Source organism: Aythya marila, assembly GCF_965140915.1.
Source record: "Aythya marila genome assembly, chromosome: 4".
Lineage (NCBI taxonomy): Eukaryota > Metazoa > Chordata > Aves > Anseriformes > Anatidae > Aythya > Aythya marila.
Genome location: NC_139045.1, coordinates 16,427,278 through 16,446,109, shown reverse-complemented (window position 1 = coordinate 16,446,109; position 18,832 = coordinate 16,427,278). Strand labels below are relative to the sequence as shown.

At 45.9% G+C, this 18,832-nt stretch overlaps 1 protein-coding gene across 4 annotated transcripts in view; it reads right to left on the bottom strand.

Moving 5' to 3' along the window:
• SLC20A2 (solute carrier family 20 member 2) overlaps positions 1-18,832 on the bottom strand; it is a 55,580-nt gene that overhangs the window by 32,639 nt on the left and 4,109 nt on the right. For 2 of the 4 annotated variants that reach the window (XM_082759125.1, XM_082759128.1), the window contains exon 1: positions 4,701-4,813. The exons of 1 other annotated variant lie outside the window; for it this stretch is intronic. The gene's annotated coding sequence lies outside the window, so the exon portion shown is untranslated. One more of the 4 variants, XM_082759127.1, reaches the window with a different exon arrangement.

Here is an 18,832-nt window from a genome sequence, read left to right as displayed (position 1 = left end):
CGTATGCCAGTCTCTCCTCAGCCTCATTCAACATAAACCCATCACCCACAGCTCAAACCAGGTGGAATTTCTTTTGATGACCCCAATGCAGTGTAGGTCTGTGGTGGGAAGGAACAAGGGTCTCTGAAGAGGACGTCCAAAACCTTGGACATAATGATGAAATGCAGAAAATTAAGAGAATTTGCATATTCCTGGATCCTTGAGAACAACCAAGTGGAAAACTTGCATTGATATTAAGTAATTGTTCCCTGGATAACCCAAAAGCTCACGTCAAGGACTGACATTTTCTCCAAACGTACATGTCGAGGATAAAAGATTACCCTCCTTTCCCCAGACTCCAAAGAGGCTGAGCAATTGTTGCTCCAGTCATTTCCAGATATGGAGCAGACATCAACCCCTGAACAACTTGCACTCTAAAATAACATCTTGGAAGGTCTTAACTGCTGAAAACATTTGTGTAAGGATTTTTATACTATGAGATAACATGAGAAAACGAAGCCCCGATGCATTTTTCATGTTTGAAGACTTGTTGCCCTTGTATAATTCATGAGTGCTCAGCCCCGTGAGTGGGAAAGGACTGGAGAGAGACAGAGAAAGGCTAACAATATTTGGAAGAAGTAATTCTAGTTTGTGCTTGCCTGCCTGTGAAGGAAGCCAAAACTTGGACGCCAATGCCTGCCCCATACCCCTTGAGCCTTTCCCAACCATCCTAGCTCAGTGCACGGTGAGAGCCTTGTTACGTAGGTTGCTTCAGATGTAACCACAACAGAAAATGTGATTACTCAAGATAAGGTGTTGATGAAGCAGTGGCTTGAGTGTTTCAGACTTTGGCCCCGTGTTTTCAGGTGATTGGGAAGGATGTCAATAGCCCAGCAGTACAAGGACTGACTCCCTGCTGCCTGGGCTGGGGACCATTGCTTTGAAGTTCTCTGCAAGAGTGTGAGTGTGCAAGCCTGGGGAAAGAGAAGCATTTTGCCTTACTCTGTTAAATTCATTCATTAAAAAAACTCTATTTATGTATGTCGTGTTGTCTCCAGGAGATAGTGTTGGACCAGGCTCCTTCCTTGGTGATGGAGATTCATGACCAAATTTCTTACCCTTGGATTTGCACAGCAACTTGTTCAGGTTACCCTCTGTGCCTCAGTTTCCTCTCCAGAAACTGGGCAAACCTGCCTGAAATCCACACACGCTGCAGTTACGAGAGCCCTGTTTCCTTCAGGCCTGCAGGAGGCAAGCAAACCCTTTCTCCCAGCAGGGATGTCCTCTCCTCCACCTACTGACCAAGCTATTGATGTGCTGCAGTGACCTGATCCCTTGGACGAGGGAAGGCACAGGGGCTGTGACACTCCCCACCACAGCAGAGCTCACAAGATAGGGTTTGTCCGACCCATCTCTCTCCTCCAGCTTCCCGAAGAAGCCGCCAAGCCACAAGGCTGCCCTTACCAGCCTCCCTGAGGGAAGAAACGGAGACGGGAAGCGTGCAGGCATGGTCACGGGGGCAGAAGGAGCTCCTAAAACTCCTCTCGAAGGCCAAAGAGTCTCCCAAAGTGTGCTGGCAGGGCTCTTGGCACAGGGCTCGGAGAGGCAGCTGCCTGATCTCCCTCCTTGACAGGGGGTACAGGGAGGGAAGGATGCCTGCGGCACAGAGCCACCGCTCCTGTCACATTATGCAAGGTGACAGTTCAGCACTAGGAGGCCCAAGGAGGCCCTCTGCCAAAGACTCCACTCGTTTGCACCAGGGGCAGGACACGGCAGCACCTTGTCTTGAACACGACCAAAATCGAAGTGAAAAGAGGAAAGGGAATCAGCACATTTGGGAACGAGCAGGCGGGCAGCACTCGAGTGGCTAGGTGTTACTACTTTCCCCCTAAGCAGATGTTAAACATTCAAAGAAACAGGGGAAAAAATAAAAAAAGGACGCATCTGCTCTGCTGTGAAAGTTTTCAGAAATGCAAAATATCCTGCAAAGTAGGCCAGTGACTAAATACAGACTAAATCTTGTAGCGTGCTTCTTTCTGGAGCCCAAAATACATCTGGCATGCTCGGGCACGCTGAGCTATGCCCCTCATCACCTAATCTCACCCGCGAGCCTGCGGTATTTCATGCTGCCACTGGGACGAAAAAGAAACGGGGAAAAAAACGTCATGCAGGGGTGACTGACAGATCACCGGCTCTTTGCACGAGAGCTGCAAGTCCGTAGCCTGTCGTATTCGCCTCACACCTCATCGACATGCATCTGCGAGTGCCAAATGTGGTGAAGGTGCAAGGAAATCCTCCGCCTCACCTGCAGGGCCGGCTGTGCTCCCCCTCTGGATGCCAGGCCTCGGGGGAAGCGCTGCACCTACTGGGAGCTATGTCGGCATTAAAGGGGGGCTTTTGAGCTCACATGGTTTTCTTAGGATCGATAACTGGCGTGGCGTACTCAGCTGGGTTGTGGGTTGAAGCTTTGGGCTCGGGAAGTGGATGTGGAAACTGAGAGAACTCACACCTCGGTGAGGAAAACCTGATTTTTGGCAATTCTAGGCACGTTCCCGTGTCTCCCTGGCAGACGATCCAGACACCCCCCGTGACTTCAGTTTGCTCCTAGCTGCACATCTTCTCAGGGCTGTGCCGAGACGAGGTGCTACCCCTTCCTTCCCTGGGGGAGAGAGCAGAGCAGCAAGCAGGTGAGGAGCACCTCGGCTCATCCCAAGCGACAAGCAAGTCCGCAGGAAAGCGCCAGGAACCAGGAGATCATCTTAGGACATGTTTATATATGGGCATCCACCAAGGGAGCTATTCCGGAAACTATTCACAGCACACTTCTAAGCACAGGCAAGATTTTTAGTGAACAATTGACGTGAAATCGGAAAGATAATGCTGTCAGCTCTTATTTCGTAGCCAGCTTGCTGCTGAAGAACCACCTAACAACAGTGACGAACGATTAAATAAGAGCTCAGGACTAAGTTCAAAGTCTGAGGAAGCAATCTAAGTGCATTACCCACCGGCAATCCAACAGGGTGACAGAGAGGGAGCAAACAGAGACCTGATAAGCGCCCTTTACTCTTCTCTCTGATGAAAACCAGGGAGGAATCCTCTGCATTCACGCACAACATGAAAACACACAGAAGTCCTGCTGCAAGCAACCCTGCACCTCTCCAAAGAGCCCCACGCTGGAGTTTAAAACTTCATCCTGCTGCAGACAGGACAGGGATTCAGCGAGTTTCCATTTTCAACCATTGTTTTTTTTGGTTTTTTGTTGTTTTTTTTTCGCTGTTGTTGCCCAAGTATGAGCAAAAAATCAAAAGGCAGCAGCTAATTTGGCATTTCTAAAGATAACTATTACAACTACTCCACTTCGCATTATGACAAGAGGTATGGGGGAGGACGATCTCCTCTCCCCTGCAGTGCTGAAGGCAGCAGACATTTCCTTACCGACAGCCACATTTAATTCGCACCGACAGGACCTTCACTTCCAGTTACCGGTGGCTGAAAAGTCTGTCTCAAATGCTTACCACACCGGAGCTTCCGCGAGGTTATTCCACACCTCCCAAATTTTTGTACGTCATGCTTTACAGCAAACCCATTTGCCAGGCTTCCCACCTATGCATATAGGCACAGGGATCTCCTAAATTCATACCAGCTCTGGCACTGCAGCCTGTTGGTACTAAATACAGCGCTGCACAGAAATCAGACCTGGTTCATAAGCAGAGCTCCTGGCACAGTTTGCAGAAATAGTTCTTATCTTTCCTAGTTTCTGCTCGGGCCATAAGGTTCACAAAGTATCTGCTTGAAGCTACTAATATTACATCTGCGATACGAAAGGTGGTACAATTCAAGCGGTTCAAGATGAAGAACATCCCTATATGGCTCTAAATTACATGCACAGGGCTTGTCACACGGCCAAGCGTGATGCAAGTTTAATACTCCAGGACACAAAAAGCACCCTCGACTTACTTTAAAAAATTAATTACCGCATACGCAGAAGCAGTTTTTGTATCAATCAGTTCCTATTTTAACACGGCCGTGATGTGTTTGTGCATACTTGGCACTAGACCCGACATGGAAACAGCTCTGAAGTTCGCAGCTTTCCAGTGGCTCCTATCAAGTTTAACACTGCAGAGAGCGACTGTCACCTTCAGCTCCCGAAACTTGCAGGGGATGCTTCATTTTCCAAGTCCCTATCAACCTCTGTTAACACCGCTGAAAGGTCAAAAATGCAGATAAAATACTTAGGGGGAAATCACGCTGCCAAAAACTTTCACTAAAAGCACAGACAGCAGTCATGCTAAAGCAGCAATTCTACAAACCAGCAAAGCGAGCTAGGTAAAGTATCAACAAGTACTTGTTGTTCATCTGCTGATAAATATCTTTTTCTCTAACTAAAGTACAGCTTTATCCTTCAGTGACTGAACAAAGTCCTTCTAAAATGCAAATGTTTTTTATGATTTCTAGGATCCATTCAGAAAAAATAAAAATAAAAACAAGTGCTTGTGGCTATCAAAAACACATTTATATACAAGAAAGCCAAGCACAGACATCTTCACAACTCACCCAGAATCTAAAAGTTGTTTCAAGAGAAACAGGAGCTCAGATCTGCCAGCAGCTTGCCTTCCTGAGTGCAAATAGAGGCTGAAGTCTAAAATAGATAGCCTATCGCTCAGCACAGCCACATCTGAGCATGCAAACTTCCAGAGGGTATAAGGAGTGCTGCGACTTACACGGGCAGTCCTCAGGTCAAACTCTCACTGGCACAGGGGAGCCCACAAGACAACACCGAGAAGCATCCGCGTGAGTCCAGAGCCGCATGCGGGAGGTGGAAATCTGCCTCCTCTTAAGCAAGGAATTCTGCTGGGGGTGGGCACTGATAAAACACAACACTGCGTCACGGCTGCTCTCGTTAGGCAAACCAATCCAAGGAAGCTCATATTAAAAGCAACAAAATGCTCTCTCTCTGTCTCTCTCTCTCTCTCTTTTTTTTTTTTCTCCCCCCTTTCCCCAAGCACAGGCATAGACGAGCTCTCATTTTTTTACCACGAGCAGCAACCACTGGGTGTTTTGGCATGATCAGGTGAGCTCTGAGAAACACAATCTCTCCTCTTTGCAAGCACACCAAACGTACAATTAATTCAAACAAAGCGCATTTAGCAGTAAGGTATGCACATCCGATCTGGGAAAGATGTTGCATGCTCGTTACTTTACCCTTGTCAGTAGAGGTCTCACAGGCTACGCAGACTGCAGAAAATTGAAGATATGCACAAGTTTGGGCTGGAGTGATGCCTAAGCAAGCAACTTCACTTACAGAAGTTCAACCTAAATTGGCCAATCAAAATTCCTTGAACCACTTTCTTTTGAGCGGGAAGCATTTTTTTGTGTGTGTCAAGGCAAAATTAATGTTTGTCTAAAAGCACCTACATTAAATATGTGCTTTAATACTGAAGGATACAATTAAAGCTTTTTATTCAGCTAAAATAGATTTAAATCAAAACTGCATTGTCATGGTTTTAAAATCTGGTATATATACTTACCGGAGCAGGTTTCTGATGGCTTTTCATATTTAACATTTTTCCTGAAACTTTTAGGTTTTAGTACATTCCAAGCCACTCAAAGCCATGGCACCGAATTCAAATATAAGCTTATATCACTAAATTTGCAGTGTTCTCCACATTTCAGAAAAAATCAAATCATTGATTTAAACTTGTAAACACGCACTTGTAAACCTATTTTTCCAGTATGAATAAAGTCATAATATTACTTAACAAAGAGGTAAAGGATTTCTAAACTGGTTAAGCTCAGATGCAGGTCACATTCAAGGATAATTTGTTAAATCTGAAAAGTCGTTTTATTTGTTAAGAAAACTCGCCTGGATTAGTAAACCTACATCATCTTCTACTGAGAATTAGGGCAAAACTCCAGCTAGAAATCTCTAATGCAGAAATGACATTAAGAATCCCCAATTTAAAATAAATAAATAAATAATTAAAAGAATGATGAATATCAGGCCATGATTCTTTCTAAGAAATGCTGACTGTTTACCAAAGGTCACCAATGGCCACAAAATAGAGCCCAGGAAGTTCCGCACCAACACGTTCTTCTCGGTGAGGGTGACAGAGCACTGGGACAGGCCGTCCAAGGGAGGTTGTGGAGTCTCCTTCTCTGGAGATATTCAAGGCCCGTCTAGACGCCTACCTGGGCAACCTGCTCTGGCAGGGGGTTGGACCCAATGATCTCTGGAAGTCCCTTCCAACCCCAACGATTCTGTGAACACCTGCCTGCTATTAAGTTTGCCCTACAGTGGATAACTTTGTGCAAAGCTCAATCTCCGAAGCCTGGCTGTAGGCTCTCCACTTGTTGTTCTGTAGCAGCTGGTGAACAGGCTCAGCAGATTTAGGAAAGTGAGAGAGGCTGGTGCTCTGGCACTGGTTTTCCCTTGTTCACAACAGGGAAATGTTCACATGTTGATAATGAGTAGATTCACCTTCCCCTGCAGGTCTAACCACATCCTATTTTTTAACAAGCAGTGCCAATCAATTCAAGTGAGAGCAAACCTCATTGTAAACATGAAGTCAGCCTGTATTTATAGGTCTGGATTCCAGGGTTTTAAGGAAGTGAATAAACAAACACGGAGCACTTATTTAACTTCATGAAAGAACTCAAAATATTATTTCACATTCTGTTTATAGCCGACATGCTGTTGATGTCTGGCTTGGTAAAGCTTGAATGTGAACGTTCAGAAGCTCTGGACCCACCCTAGCTCTCCTTAAACTACCGCTCACCCAGCACAGAGCATCTAGAAGCATGCAGATACAGGTAGAGAGGCTTTCCAGAGGGTAATCCATCCTTGGCTGGGCTATTTCATCTCCTGCACAACCCAGAAGCTGCCAGCCCACTCTGTGGGAACCATCTCGGACCCGAGTGGCCAACAAAGTGGAACCATTTGGGTGCCGCTTCCCACGAGCCAGCCCGACCACAGCAGTGGTTTCTTCTTGACCTAAACTTCAGAGCAGAAGCAAAGGATATAATAAGCAGAAAAGGAAAAAAAAAAAAAAATTTTCAAGTTTTTGTTCTGCTAAATCAGCACTGTGGACCTCAGGCACGGGAAAAGTCAACCCAAGATCGGTTGACCGCTAAAAAAAGTTACAATTTGGGATACCACTAAAGAAACAGGGAAAGGAAAATTTATACGACCACAAAATGAATGAGGAGGATTGGCTTTTGGCAATGGTGGCACCAGTTTGGTTCCCAACAAAACAAATATTTGTAGAAATGACAAATATTATATGTTACAATCTCAATCAGATATTATAATTTCTGTTCAATTGTAATTTACTCTGCAAAGTCTACAATTGAGAGATGCCTGTTTGATTCAACAAATCCAGTGTAGGCAGATTTACATTCTGCTTTAAATAAAGTAATAGGACATGCTGATTAAAGTAATCAATTTTAAAAACCCTTTGTTTTGCCTTTCCCCATCAGCTATTTCCTGAAAGATGCCCAGCTTCTCATTCATCAGTAGCCACTAAATGAACATTAATTTGCAACTTCAGGCCACTGTTCTATCGAATGAAACTGGCTTTTTTTTTGCCATTCAGATGGGAAGGCTACATATTTAAGCGATCATAGGTATTTTATATGGCCTGAGCAGAAAATAATGGGGGTTGACTGTGATTTTCTAGCATGACAAACTGTAAGAATTGGACTCTGAATACCTGTGAACTGTGTTTGGTCAGAAACAGAAGTGTAATAACAACATCCAAAAGCTGGACAACATTGTTCTACTTACACTCTGCCGACTGAAATAAGGTTACAGACCAGCACCGGGAGCTTTTGGGGTGTCTTTTGCATACCTACTGACACTCTGCAATGGGGAGCCACATGCAGTTGGAGCCAGGGACTTCTGGTTTCCTTGTGTTTGTGACCCTGGCCCTCCTGGGAACCAGCATCTCCTCTTGGTCTACAAAGCCAGAAGAGCAAATGGATGGCCACAAAGGAGAAGTGAAGGTGGGTGGCTCTGAACGTCTCTTCGGCAGATATCAGACCTAGAGACACTCCTGAGCAAAGCCACAAGCACTGCTCAAGCTGGAACGAGCCTGTTCTGATCAACACCTGCACATCTGCTTTTGCACGTTGGGTGGCAAGCTCCAACACATTGCTATCTCTTGGGATAATTTCCAAACAGAAAGAGTCGTCTCTGTATTTCACCATGAGGTAAACAATCTCAGGTACCATCTGGAAAGCCTGATATTGTAGATATAAAAATTAAAAAGCTGCTGGCCATCAGGGATGGACTGACACCTCCACCCTGAAGAAGCAAAAAATTGGGGTGGGCTTTCTCATGGCTCTGAACTCTGCCACACTGTCCCACAAACCTTTTCTTCCAGCAGGCCCTTGGGCTCCCAGAGTGGACAGGCCACCCCAAGGAGGAGACATCTGTTACCACGGGGCAGGGTGAGCTTGCTGTACTTACATGAATGCGCAAGGAGCCACTCTTCGTCTTTTGAGTGAGCGAGCCCTGGGAAAATGGAAAGGAGGAAGCCACAGCTGGAACTGCTGGAGGCCAGGCCTGGCACAGAAGAAGACAGAGGCTCCGGATGCTGCGTGGGCTGGGGAGCAAGGCTGTCTCCAGCCCCTGCCACAGCACAAGCCTGAGCTGAGCCAGGAGGAGTTCAAAGGCAGCAAACCCATTCTGGAGAAGCAAGGCTTTGGCCAACACTGATTCAAGCACTGCCCCCGTTCATGCCGGGAACAGGACTTGTGTTGGCCCAGCTCTGGCTGATTCACCAGGGCCTGGGCTTCCTACGTGCACGCTGAGCACCAGGGAATGGACGATCCACTGCTCGGAGTCTCCCTGGGCTCTACCAGCCACCTCCCCTCCCCAGCCCCGTCCCTGAAGTATCCAACGTGGGCAAGGTGCTCCCAAACGCCCTGGCTGCTGCTGACAACTCCAGCAGCGTTATTCTGAGCTAACGACGGAGCTTCGCTGACTGGATGCAGAGCACAACTGCCTCCGAAATACTCGTGGCAATTTGGAAACCCAGTCAGCGTTTTGCAAATTCAGAGTTTTGTGCAGATCCCCTTGGTATAAAGCCAGAATGAAGTTGCCAGAAATCAACAATGGGAATTTTCAGATAAAGGAAACGTGACACCTCGAGCCCCAAACTGCCTGCCGATCTCATTTCGTGTAGGGTGTCAGGAGGTGGCTGCTGTGAAGTCCTTTCCCACTGAGCTACTAGAGAGCCCTGGGGCTCCCCTGACCAGCGACCCTCTCTCTTGAGAGGGAGCTGGAGTAAGTGAATAGTTACCAACACGTCAAACCCTCCTGGCTGGCCTGCAGTGGCATCCTCCAAAATCAGCGTGTCCAGCATAACAGACCAGGCACTGCTGAAAGGCGTCAGCTGACTGCCAGGAGGAGGAAAGAAACAGCCACATAAATATAGAGAGGAGGGATGGAGACCCTCAGAGGTATGCGGTAGATCAGGACAATACCTTCTGCCTTTTTTTCCTAGGAGTGCTGCGGTAATAAAGATATAAAGGTGGAAACACCAAGGAAACACCAACTGAAATCTGTGGTCATGGCTTTATTTTGTTGGAATAGGAGCCAAATATTACCCCTAGGAACCTGGTGATGACACACACAGGGCCCGATATTGTCTGGAGACAGAACCAAGCGACAAACGGGACTTCTGCCACCAGAGACAGCTCCCCCCTCGCACTGCCTAGCACATCCTGACCACACGAGGAACAGCACCTGGCACCCAACAGGTCTCTTTCCCCCCAGAGCTCAATAGCAGTTCCTGTGCTAGAGCCAGCACTGCAAACCTCACCAAAGGCTGGCCTACAGGCCAGATTAATATAACGGGTTGGTCACAGACCTTGCATCAAGGACTCTCCCTCAGATGAAGGACTGCTCGTGGAGAGATGGGTCCGTGTTTTATCTGGTGTTTTTCTAACCTGGGAGCAAGCCCTGGTAACATCAGGGCCTGTGTTTCAGCGCTCCAGTGCCCGTGTCCTGGTGGAGCACATGGAGCATTCCTAGAGTCAGGGGCAGGGACATGCTGTCTCCAGTGAACTGGCGAGTGTATTCTCCCCGGCAAGAGCTCGAACAGCTAGAATTTCTCTGCTTGCTGGCATAGCAGCTATAACGAGAAGAGAAAGGCATTAAGATAGAAGATATTTCTCCGAGTACACGGCACCGGCTAACAGCACCAACAGTCAGTGTGCCTCAGCCTCTTAAAAAGGCATCTATAGCTAAGCTGTGCTGGTGATGCATTACAGAACCCCGATGGCTCATCAGAGGAAGAAAGACAGCATGGATGCTGCAGAGAGGCCAGAAACAGCAAAGGGGGTCCTAGGAGGATCCTTCCCCTCCTCCCTGCCCTTCTGGGGAAGGGTAAAAATCAGAGCTGGCCGTGCTAGGACTCTGCTGCACTCACCACAGCTTGGACTGGGACTTCTCTCTGCCTGCCCAACAGGAGGAATGTGCACCTTGGCACAGCCCTGCAAGTGCCCAAGGGAGAAAAGGACATAAAAAATAAATAAAATGAGGTCTATGGCGGGCAGGTATGATGACAACACCAAATGAAGAGGGTCTTCTGGAGAAAAGGGGCAAGCATGAAGCACAGTTCTTGTAGGATTTGGAAGGGACCACTGCTTCCTTTGTGGTACTGGCAAGGAAAAATGATTCACCATTATCCACAAAATAAATGAGCAAGCGGATGAGCTTGTAAAGAACATCGAATGCTTAGAAAAAGGGTAGATAAAAGATTTTTTCTTTTAAAACATTTAACAAAGAATCTATCATTAATAAATAACTGGTTGTTTCTGGTCACTGAGACCTTCAGCAGTCAAAGTCATTTCCTCTCGTATCTCTTCTACGCAGAAATTAAAAAGGGAAAACTAATTATGCCATTTTTACAACTGTCAGTCAGTTCCCCAGCCTTGAATTAACTACATATTGAACTGAAACCGATGAATAAAATGATGTGAAGAAAACAGTTGCTCTGAAACTGTGGAATACTTCACTCCCACAAAGGGCTTAATATTTCAATCAACACTTTCTTCAAGTGTTTAACCAATTACCTCCTGCAGTTCAGTTTTTGTTTTCTTTAAAAGAAAACTGCTTGTTTTCTTCTGCAGATGTGAACTCAGTTGAATCACTTCATGTAATACAAGAGGCTACACGGATTACAACACATTTGGGTTATATTGCAAGTATTTTTTCCTTTGAATTGGACATAGCAAGGTTTTAAAGTAAACATGATCCTTTTCAGTTTTAAAGTTTTCTCAACTGAGCAAAAGTCATTTTCCATTCTCCAAAGCAATCCAGAATTTAGAACATACTTTTCACTCAAGCGCATTCGATTCTAGAATATATAATATAATATATATATAGCCTATATAATAGGCTGCTAATCTAACATGAGGCTTGGGTATGCAGGAGACTACTATGTAACTACTTCAAAATATGATCATCAGTTACTGACAAATGTGTCTGAAATTAAAAAAAATATATATATATATAAATGGTCCCATTGGCTAATCTGCTAATCCTGGGACTTACTCGAACATGTAAGGAGAATTTCATGGCACAAACTCCAAGGCACAGCTCTCCATCAGAAAAGCCTTCCCAAGTAACACGCGGAAACCCGCACCCCACCAGAGCAAGGCACACACCACGCAAGGCAGAATGCCGGGGAAACACTACGTGCACGCAGAGTCAGAGGTAATGCAAAGAAAAGAAAAATGTTCAGGTTTGCTTGTTCCGGTCAACAACAGTAACTGAAGTTTATTGATTTCAGTTTCAGCAGCTAAAAATCCATGGAAACATTTTTATAGTATACAAACAGTACTATCCCATATTAAATTGTCTATGAGAGTAATAATATAGGTCAGGATTTTCTCACAGTCATTGTGGTTTACTTATCAATTAGTACAATAACACCTATTTTAAAATAGAAAAATTACGAAGTGCAGACAGCTTTTTTATCTCAGTGTAATTTAGCTGTTCGATTATATGGATATATCTAAGTAAAGAGATTGGAAAAATAACCCAGAGTTACAATATAACAGTCATCTACAAAAATAGCTGGACACATTCTCAGCCACTGTCTCTCAACTGTTCCCTTTATATCCACTGCAAAGCTGTTTCCAACACACTAATCACATCTATTCTGAAGCAACAAAAATTATATGATTTCAAACTATTTTCATTAGAAAAAAACAGTCCTTTAACAACTGCTTTACTCTTGCATGTAATTATATACTCTTAAAGGCCAAATATTCAGCCAGAATGCAAAAATAACCACAGCCTTTTATTAAGAATAAAAGGCCAGATACGACTTCATAAGAAAAACAAAGATACTCTTTGCTTCTACCAGCAGCACTGCTTAATATAGAAAATTATATTTAATGTTTAAAATTTAAATACATAAATATCAAAGTCTTAATAACTCTGTATCAGAGACTTATTACAACTTGCTGGATAGCATGGGTAGTATTTCCTTGGAATATACTTCAAGTAGCAGCCAAGATTTTCCAGTAACTACCTCTGTAAAAGCTCTCTCTTGACTCAGTAGAGCGTAATCTGCACTTAACACCCCACAGCCCTGCCAAAACATCTTACCTGCCTGAAATGTTTTTGAGAGCAACAGTCAAATAAAAAAAAAGACTGAACTGATTAATATCTGATTATGTTATCTAAGGATAGCTTAACAACAATATTATAAGGTTACTCAAATCAGAAGGTCAGCACTATCTTTTTTTTCCTTTGACCTATGCACCTGTCACAGTTTTTAGGAAAAGGCTGTTTATTAAATGCAAGCAAAACCCCTGATTTCCTATTTTGTAACTGTTATGGTCTGATCTTCTCCCTACTCGACATATGTATCAACAAAAAAAACAAAATGGAATTCAAGTACAAAGCAGCAGCTATCTAATCCACAAATAAAACCACAGTGATGTTACACACTTCCTAAAACAAGCTTGAAGCCATGATTATATTAAAGACACAGATGTGAGGGGATTTTTCAACTTCCAAACAGATAGGCAAGCAAGGTATTACAATCCAGGGGTGCAGGTGAATGAATAAGCAAGCAAACTACGTGATGTTTGTGCAGCGTCCTCTCAAATCCTGCAATCCCTTCTAGTCTGGGTCTACATCTCCCTCTTCTTTACTCATGTTCTTCTCACATGGCTTGGTCTCAGAAACTTTCCATGCCTGTAACGGAAACTTGAGCCAACTTCTTAAATGTATGATTTCTTCATCTCCACTCATCATCATCCACTTCTGTTTCTGAGAAGCTCCTCATCATGACACCTGTATCTCAAGAAGCAAAACAGGAAACATCACAGGGATGAAGCAAGGAAAGATGAATAGTAATATGCCTCTGTGTCTTTAATAAAATCCCAACTTTCATTCAAGTTCCTTTTAGGAAATAGACTTCCTTTCACAAAAGTTTCACCAAACTAGGTGCGTGAGCACCTAGTGGCACATCTGGGGTAAGTAACCGATGATACCTCCTCATCATGAAACCTCATCATCATCATGAAATCTCATCCTAATCATGAAACCTCCTCATCCATGCCTCGGTTCCTAGCAGGATGAGCAGAAGCAATCCCATGCTAGCTAGCCTTACATACCGTGGGAAGCCTCTTTGGGTGCCAAGCCTGTTGAACTCGTCTGCAGCAGCCAGCTCCATTGTAAGAAGCTGCTGACCTACCTACTGACCTACCTGTACCGAGAACAGCGCCAGTTATCTTTACAAAGGACCTGTTTGCACAAGTAAGCAGAGGTCTAGCCCACAGGTGAGATGAAAAGTGAGGATGCCAGCCTCTTTTTTCTTTTCCCCAGTGCTCCCAAAGCCATACAACATCCACAGGATGTGTGCATTTTCACACACTTTGCAGCTAGCAGAGGAGGCGCTTCCTCTGCATTGCAGCACTCTCACTACAAGGCGATCGAGGCCTAAGCTATTTTCAGCCTTTGTCCCCAAAATCACATCCTCAAGCTGCAGGGTGGGGTGGAGGGGGCTTCCCCACCTACCTATTTCCTTGGCATAATGGGGAAATAATGCTTCATTTCAACAGACCTTCTGTCGCCCAGAGCCTGGGATCAAGAGGGCCCAAAGCCAAGAGCAGTGCTGCTGGGTGCCTAACGACAAAACAGCCGCGGCATGGCTCAGGGGCAGCATGGCCACACGGCTGGCCTGCACCCAGCGTGAGCAGCCCAAGCCCTCTGCCTGCCTCAGGATCTTACCCGAGCACTGACCAAGGGGTGCAGGAGAAAGAAGCAGGCAGCAAATCCAGGCTGCGAGCCAGCTCCCTGTGAGACAGAAGCCATTTTATCCCTCCCTGTTAGGGTTAAGGCCGTCTCTAAGTAAGTACGAGCACCAAAATCTCCTCCGAGCAGAGGCAGAGCAGAGCAGAGCCCACCCCTTATCAGCTCCCATCTCAAATACTCAGAATTCCACCTCCCATCCGAAATCCTCCTCCCTTCTGCAGGAGCCCTTGAAGCAGCACTCTCTGTACACCAGCACACTTTGCTCGGAAGGACAGCGCTGCCCTGTGTCAACTCCTCTCCACGAAGCGAGGCTGCTGTCCTGCTAGCAAGGAGGGACAGCTGCAGGGACAGTCCTGTCCCTGCACCGAGAGGCTTGGCTGCAGTTCTTGCACGTTACAGCAGAGAAGATAACTTAGCCTTGGACGGCCAAAGCGAGAAACCCTCTGCCAGCGCTCCGGGTACTGCAGGAACAATAGCTGTTAAGTAACTGGGCAGCAGTGCATGCGCTGCGCAGGGATTGTATGTCAAAGCAAAATACGCGTTCCCTCATTTCTGACCTCTTCAAGAAGTCCTTTCCCTCAAAAGTGCTTACGAAGCAAACAGCTCTGAAAGCCCGTGCCTCGGTGACGACGGCTGCTGTCCCCAAACACGCTATTCCCTACTCAGAAAAGGCAGCCACCGCAGGTTTAAGAGCTTAGAGTACAAAAGCAGAGGCAGCCACACGCGTCCTGTCAGCAGGACACCCAGAACATTCCCAGATAACCGGCCAATTATTTTCCACCCCAGTGATCCTCAGTTTTTTACCATAATGATCCCTGTATACAAGAAACAGAAACCATGATTTCACTGTTTCGTAATCGTCACAGCTCCGTATCATTTCTGAGCACCAGCAACGATCTGGTGACAATTAATTCAATTAATTATCGGCATCCTCACTCATTTATCAGGTGTCTACACTCAACATCTGCACAATAGAGATTACAAGACATCCCCGCTGCTCACTGCTACGTGCAGAGAACTGCAGGAAAGGATTAATATTTGTAGCTGAACCTCCATGGCACAAAGATCTGACGGCGGCTGTCACCTGGATGCCTGAAACAACCAAGGAATTTTTCGGTTTTCTTTTGAAGAGACAACATAGCAGCAGGCTGGGGCTTCTAACTTTGATCTTCAGAGCAGCCAACACCGGCAGGGGAATTTTGTAGCTCGATAACAAAACACAGAAACCTCCCGAGCTATTAATTCAATTACTATATTTTGGCAAGGAAGCTTTCCCCTTGTACCTTGGGGAACATCTTTAGATAGAACAGCACATGCTTTAAAGGCACACACGCCTTGAGGATTTGGTGTAACTGTTCATGTACTTAATTTCTTTGAGGGGAGAAATATTCCACAACAACTTGCTTGCAGGACTGGTAGTTTTCCTTGTTTCCCCAGGAAACACCACTTAAATAACCACGTCAACTTTCCAGTGCACGGTCACGTATGTTGCTAGGCCAATTTTAACCACGTCTGATGGAAAAGGACAGAGATTTCAGAGGTGCTCCTCTCCTACAAAAGCCCCGTGCCACCAAAACTGAGGAAGCTGCCAGAAAACCCACCAGCACTAGCTCAGAGCTACCTTTTATCTACGGGGCAGTACAGTGATGCCTTAGGTGCTCATACTAGCTTCCTTTTCCACGGGCTGTGGCCAATGTGTTGGCAAGCAGTCCTCTGGGGCTTCCTTAAAGGCACGCAGTCAACAAGTGTCACCTTTCACCAAGGAGAAGCTGGAAAAGCAGATATACGCTGCAGTATAGGCGGCCTCAGAGAGAGAGAGAAAAAAAAAAAAAAGAAAAAAAAAAAAATGCCTCTCAATCCTTTTCAAGAAAATCCTGCCCAGGCAGGACAGGTCAGGTTCTGGTCCGGCTGCCTGAGAGCTGTGCCTACCGTGATCGTGATCAGGACCAGATGCTTCGGAAGGTGGAGCAGCTCCCGGGAGTGAACAATGGTGCGATTCACCCAGAGGGGAAATTCCTTCCTGACCTCATCAATTAGCATGAAGGTTTATATCCCTAATTTATTTTTAATCCTATTTACCGCAACTCTGGCTATTGTCATCATATATATAAATGTCCAGGTCTGCTTGGGATCTGACTAAACTTTTGGCCTCAATAATATCATGTGGCATAATTGCACACGGTTTCAAATGTACTGATTTTCTATTTCATTTAACATCCCTTTGTTCTTGCACTATGGGAACTGTTAACCACCTCTGCCCCTTCCTGGGGCTCCAGCTGGCTCGCAGCACAAAGCTACCCGTGCCATGCTGCTTTCTGGTAGAGAGTAGGAACACGATCTGAGGGCCTTTAAGCTGCAATTTAGCAACTTCATTAGTTAGCCAGCGAGATTTCTATAAGCAGGGTTTCTCAGATCTGCTGGATCTGCAGCTCCATCTGAATTTCACAAGCCCCTACCAGCTTACAAACTCTCCATTTTGACTTTTTCCACCTAAGATCTGCCACCCTTAGAAGCAAACCGTTTCGCCCAGTGCTGTGCTCTCTGAACCCCCCCGAAATGTTGAGAAATTCAGTTCTAAAAGAACAGAGAAGCAGCACGCCATCCCGGGCTTCCCAAGGTCGAGCAGGAACCTCTCCCTCTGAGCACAGAGCTCCCCTCCCATCCCCATGCCTGAATAAAGAACTCGGTGTCTGCCTGAGCAAAACCCATCCCATCCTGCCCTTGAACAGCGTTCCTGAGGGCTGCGGGTTGCTCTGTGCACTAACTTCAGCCTGGGTCACTCCTTAGGGACGAGCTGAGGATGCGCTCCTGGGGATTATATTGGGATTATTACGCCAAGTACTCACTACAGCCCCAGGGCCATTAGTCACTGCCATTCCTGCAAGAGGCATCAAGGTATAAAGCCACACCTTCACTCAACAGAAGTTTGGTGAAAACAAAAATGATAGCAACACATACAAGCAGCAGAGGGAGAGGAGAGAATGTTAAAGCAGCCTCGAGGTTGTGGCCCCCCAAAACACAGTCCTCCTCTCAGTAATGTGGGCTTTTTCCTCTCCCAGCTCCTGGAGCTAGAACTTCGGGTGCCTGACCACATGTTGCTAACCCCTAAGTCCTCAGGAGAGAAAGAGGAGGTCTGGATGATATCTCACAGGAGTATCTCACAGCCCTCCGAAGAGATGAAAGAGTTTTTATGGCACCTCTGAGAAACACCACACTGTTTTACCACAAGTGTTTTGATTATGGGTTTGGAACTGGCGAATTAGGGCTAGAGGATAGTTCTTTGCCTCAAACAAAAAGCAAATTACACCTTTTCATCCCTCTTTAGCGGGATCTTCAGGCAAGGAACCGGTCAGGAGGAAACTCCTGTCCTAGCCTTAACGTGAGGGTGAGGTCTGTAAGCAGATGGAGCTCTTTAATGATCAAAACACTGCTAACAGCACTGGTACAGGCACCGTTTGGCAACTGTCAGCTCATTGAATAAAGCCGCCCCGTGCAGCTTTTTCCTCTCTACAGGTCTACCATCTACTGACAGGAGCCAACGAAATCACAGGCCCCACAACAGCAGCTAAATTGCTCCGCGGCACACCCTCAGTGACTCCCCCGTGATGTTTAACAGGCACACAGCACTGCTAGACTCTGCTCCCGAGTGCTGATCTTAATACTTCCTTTCTAGAGCGAATGCCTTCCCGTTCTTCCAGCTCACATCTGTAAAGGCTGAGCTGAGTACTTCCACGATGCTCTTAGGCAACCCACTCAAGCTGCAGTCCAAGCCACAAGTTTCAGAGCACAGCCACACTGGCTTCTCCAGGACCTCTGATCAGCGGTTTGCATTTGGCATGTCAGGATTTGCTGAGGTTGGAAGAGAAGACAGTAATGACAGAGAACTATTCTCCCATCAGCACTGGCAAAAGCAATCGCAGAGGCCTGAAGTGCAATAAATACTTTTACTGCTTCGGGTCGTCACTGAGTTTCAAGCGAAAAAGTTGTGATACTTTCTGTTTGTCAGATACAAAAGCACAGTTTTGGTAAGGAAATCTTTTAATGGACTCAACAAAGGTATTTTTGGCTGCTGGAATTCTCAATCTGTTGCGCTAATAATAGCTTTAAATAAATGTGCAATACAAGCAGTACATACTTTGCCTACGAAAAAAAATCTGCTGGCCACTTACAGATCATGTGAACTCAGTTATTTAGCTGTGCTACGAACACCAGTTATTCCAAGCCTTATCTGACCGTAGATTTGGATCTAGGTAGCGATGGCTCTGCCACACACCAAGCACAAGGCAAGCCACAGTTCGTCACCAAAGGGAGGGAAAGTTCCTATAAACAACGGTTGCTGCCATTTAGTGAGATGATCACAAAGAAGAGATAAGACTGGAAAAGCCTGAGCCTCTGCCTCCACCCTCTCAGCTTCCCTGTGCAAAGAAAAAGCGAGTCTTTTTCCTCTGCTATCACTCCGCCCTTTCTCTGATGTTACAGTATAAAGAAATTGGATGCCTTCGACTATTGCTCCCTAACGCCCACCAGCCAAAGCTCTGGATGACCATTTTCTCCCTTTCTTCCTTCCAGCTCTGC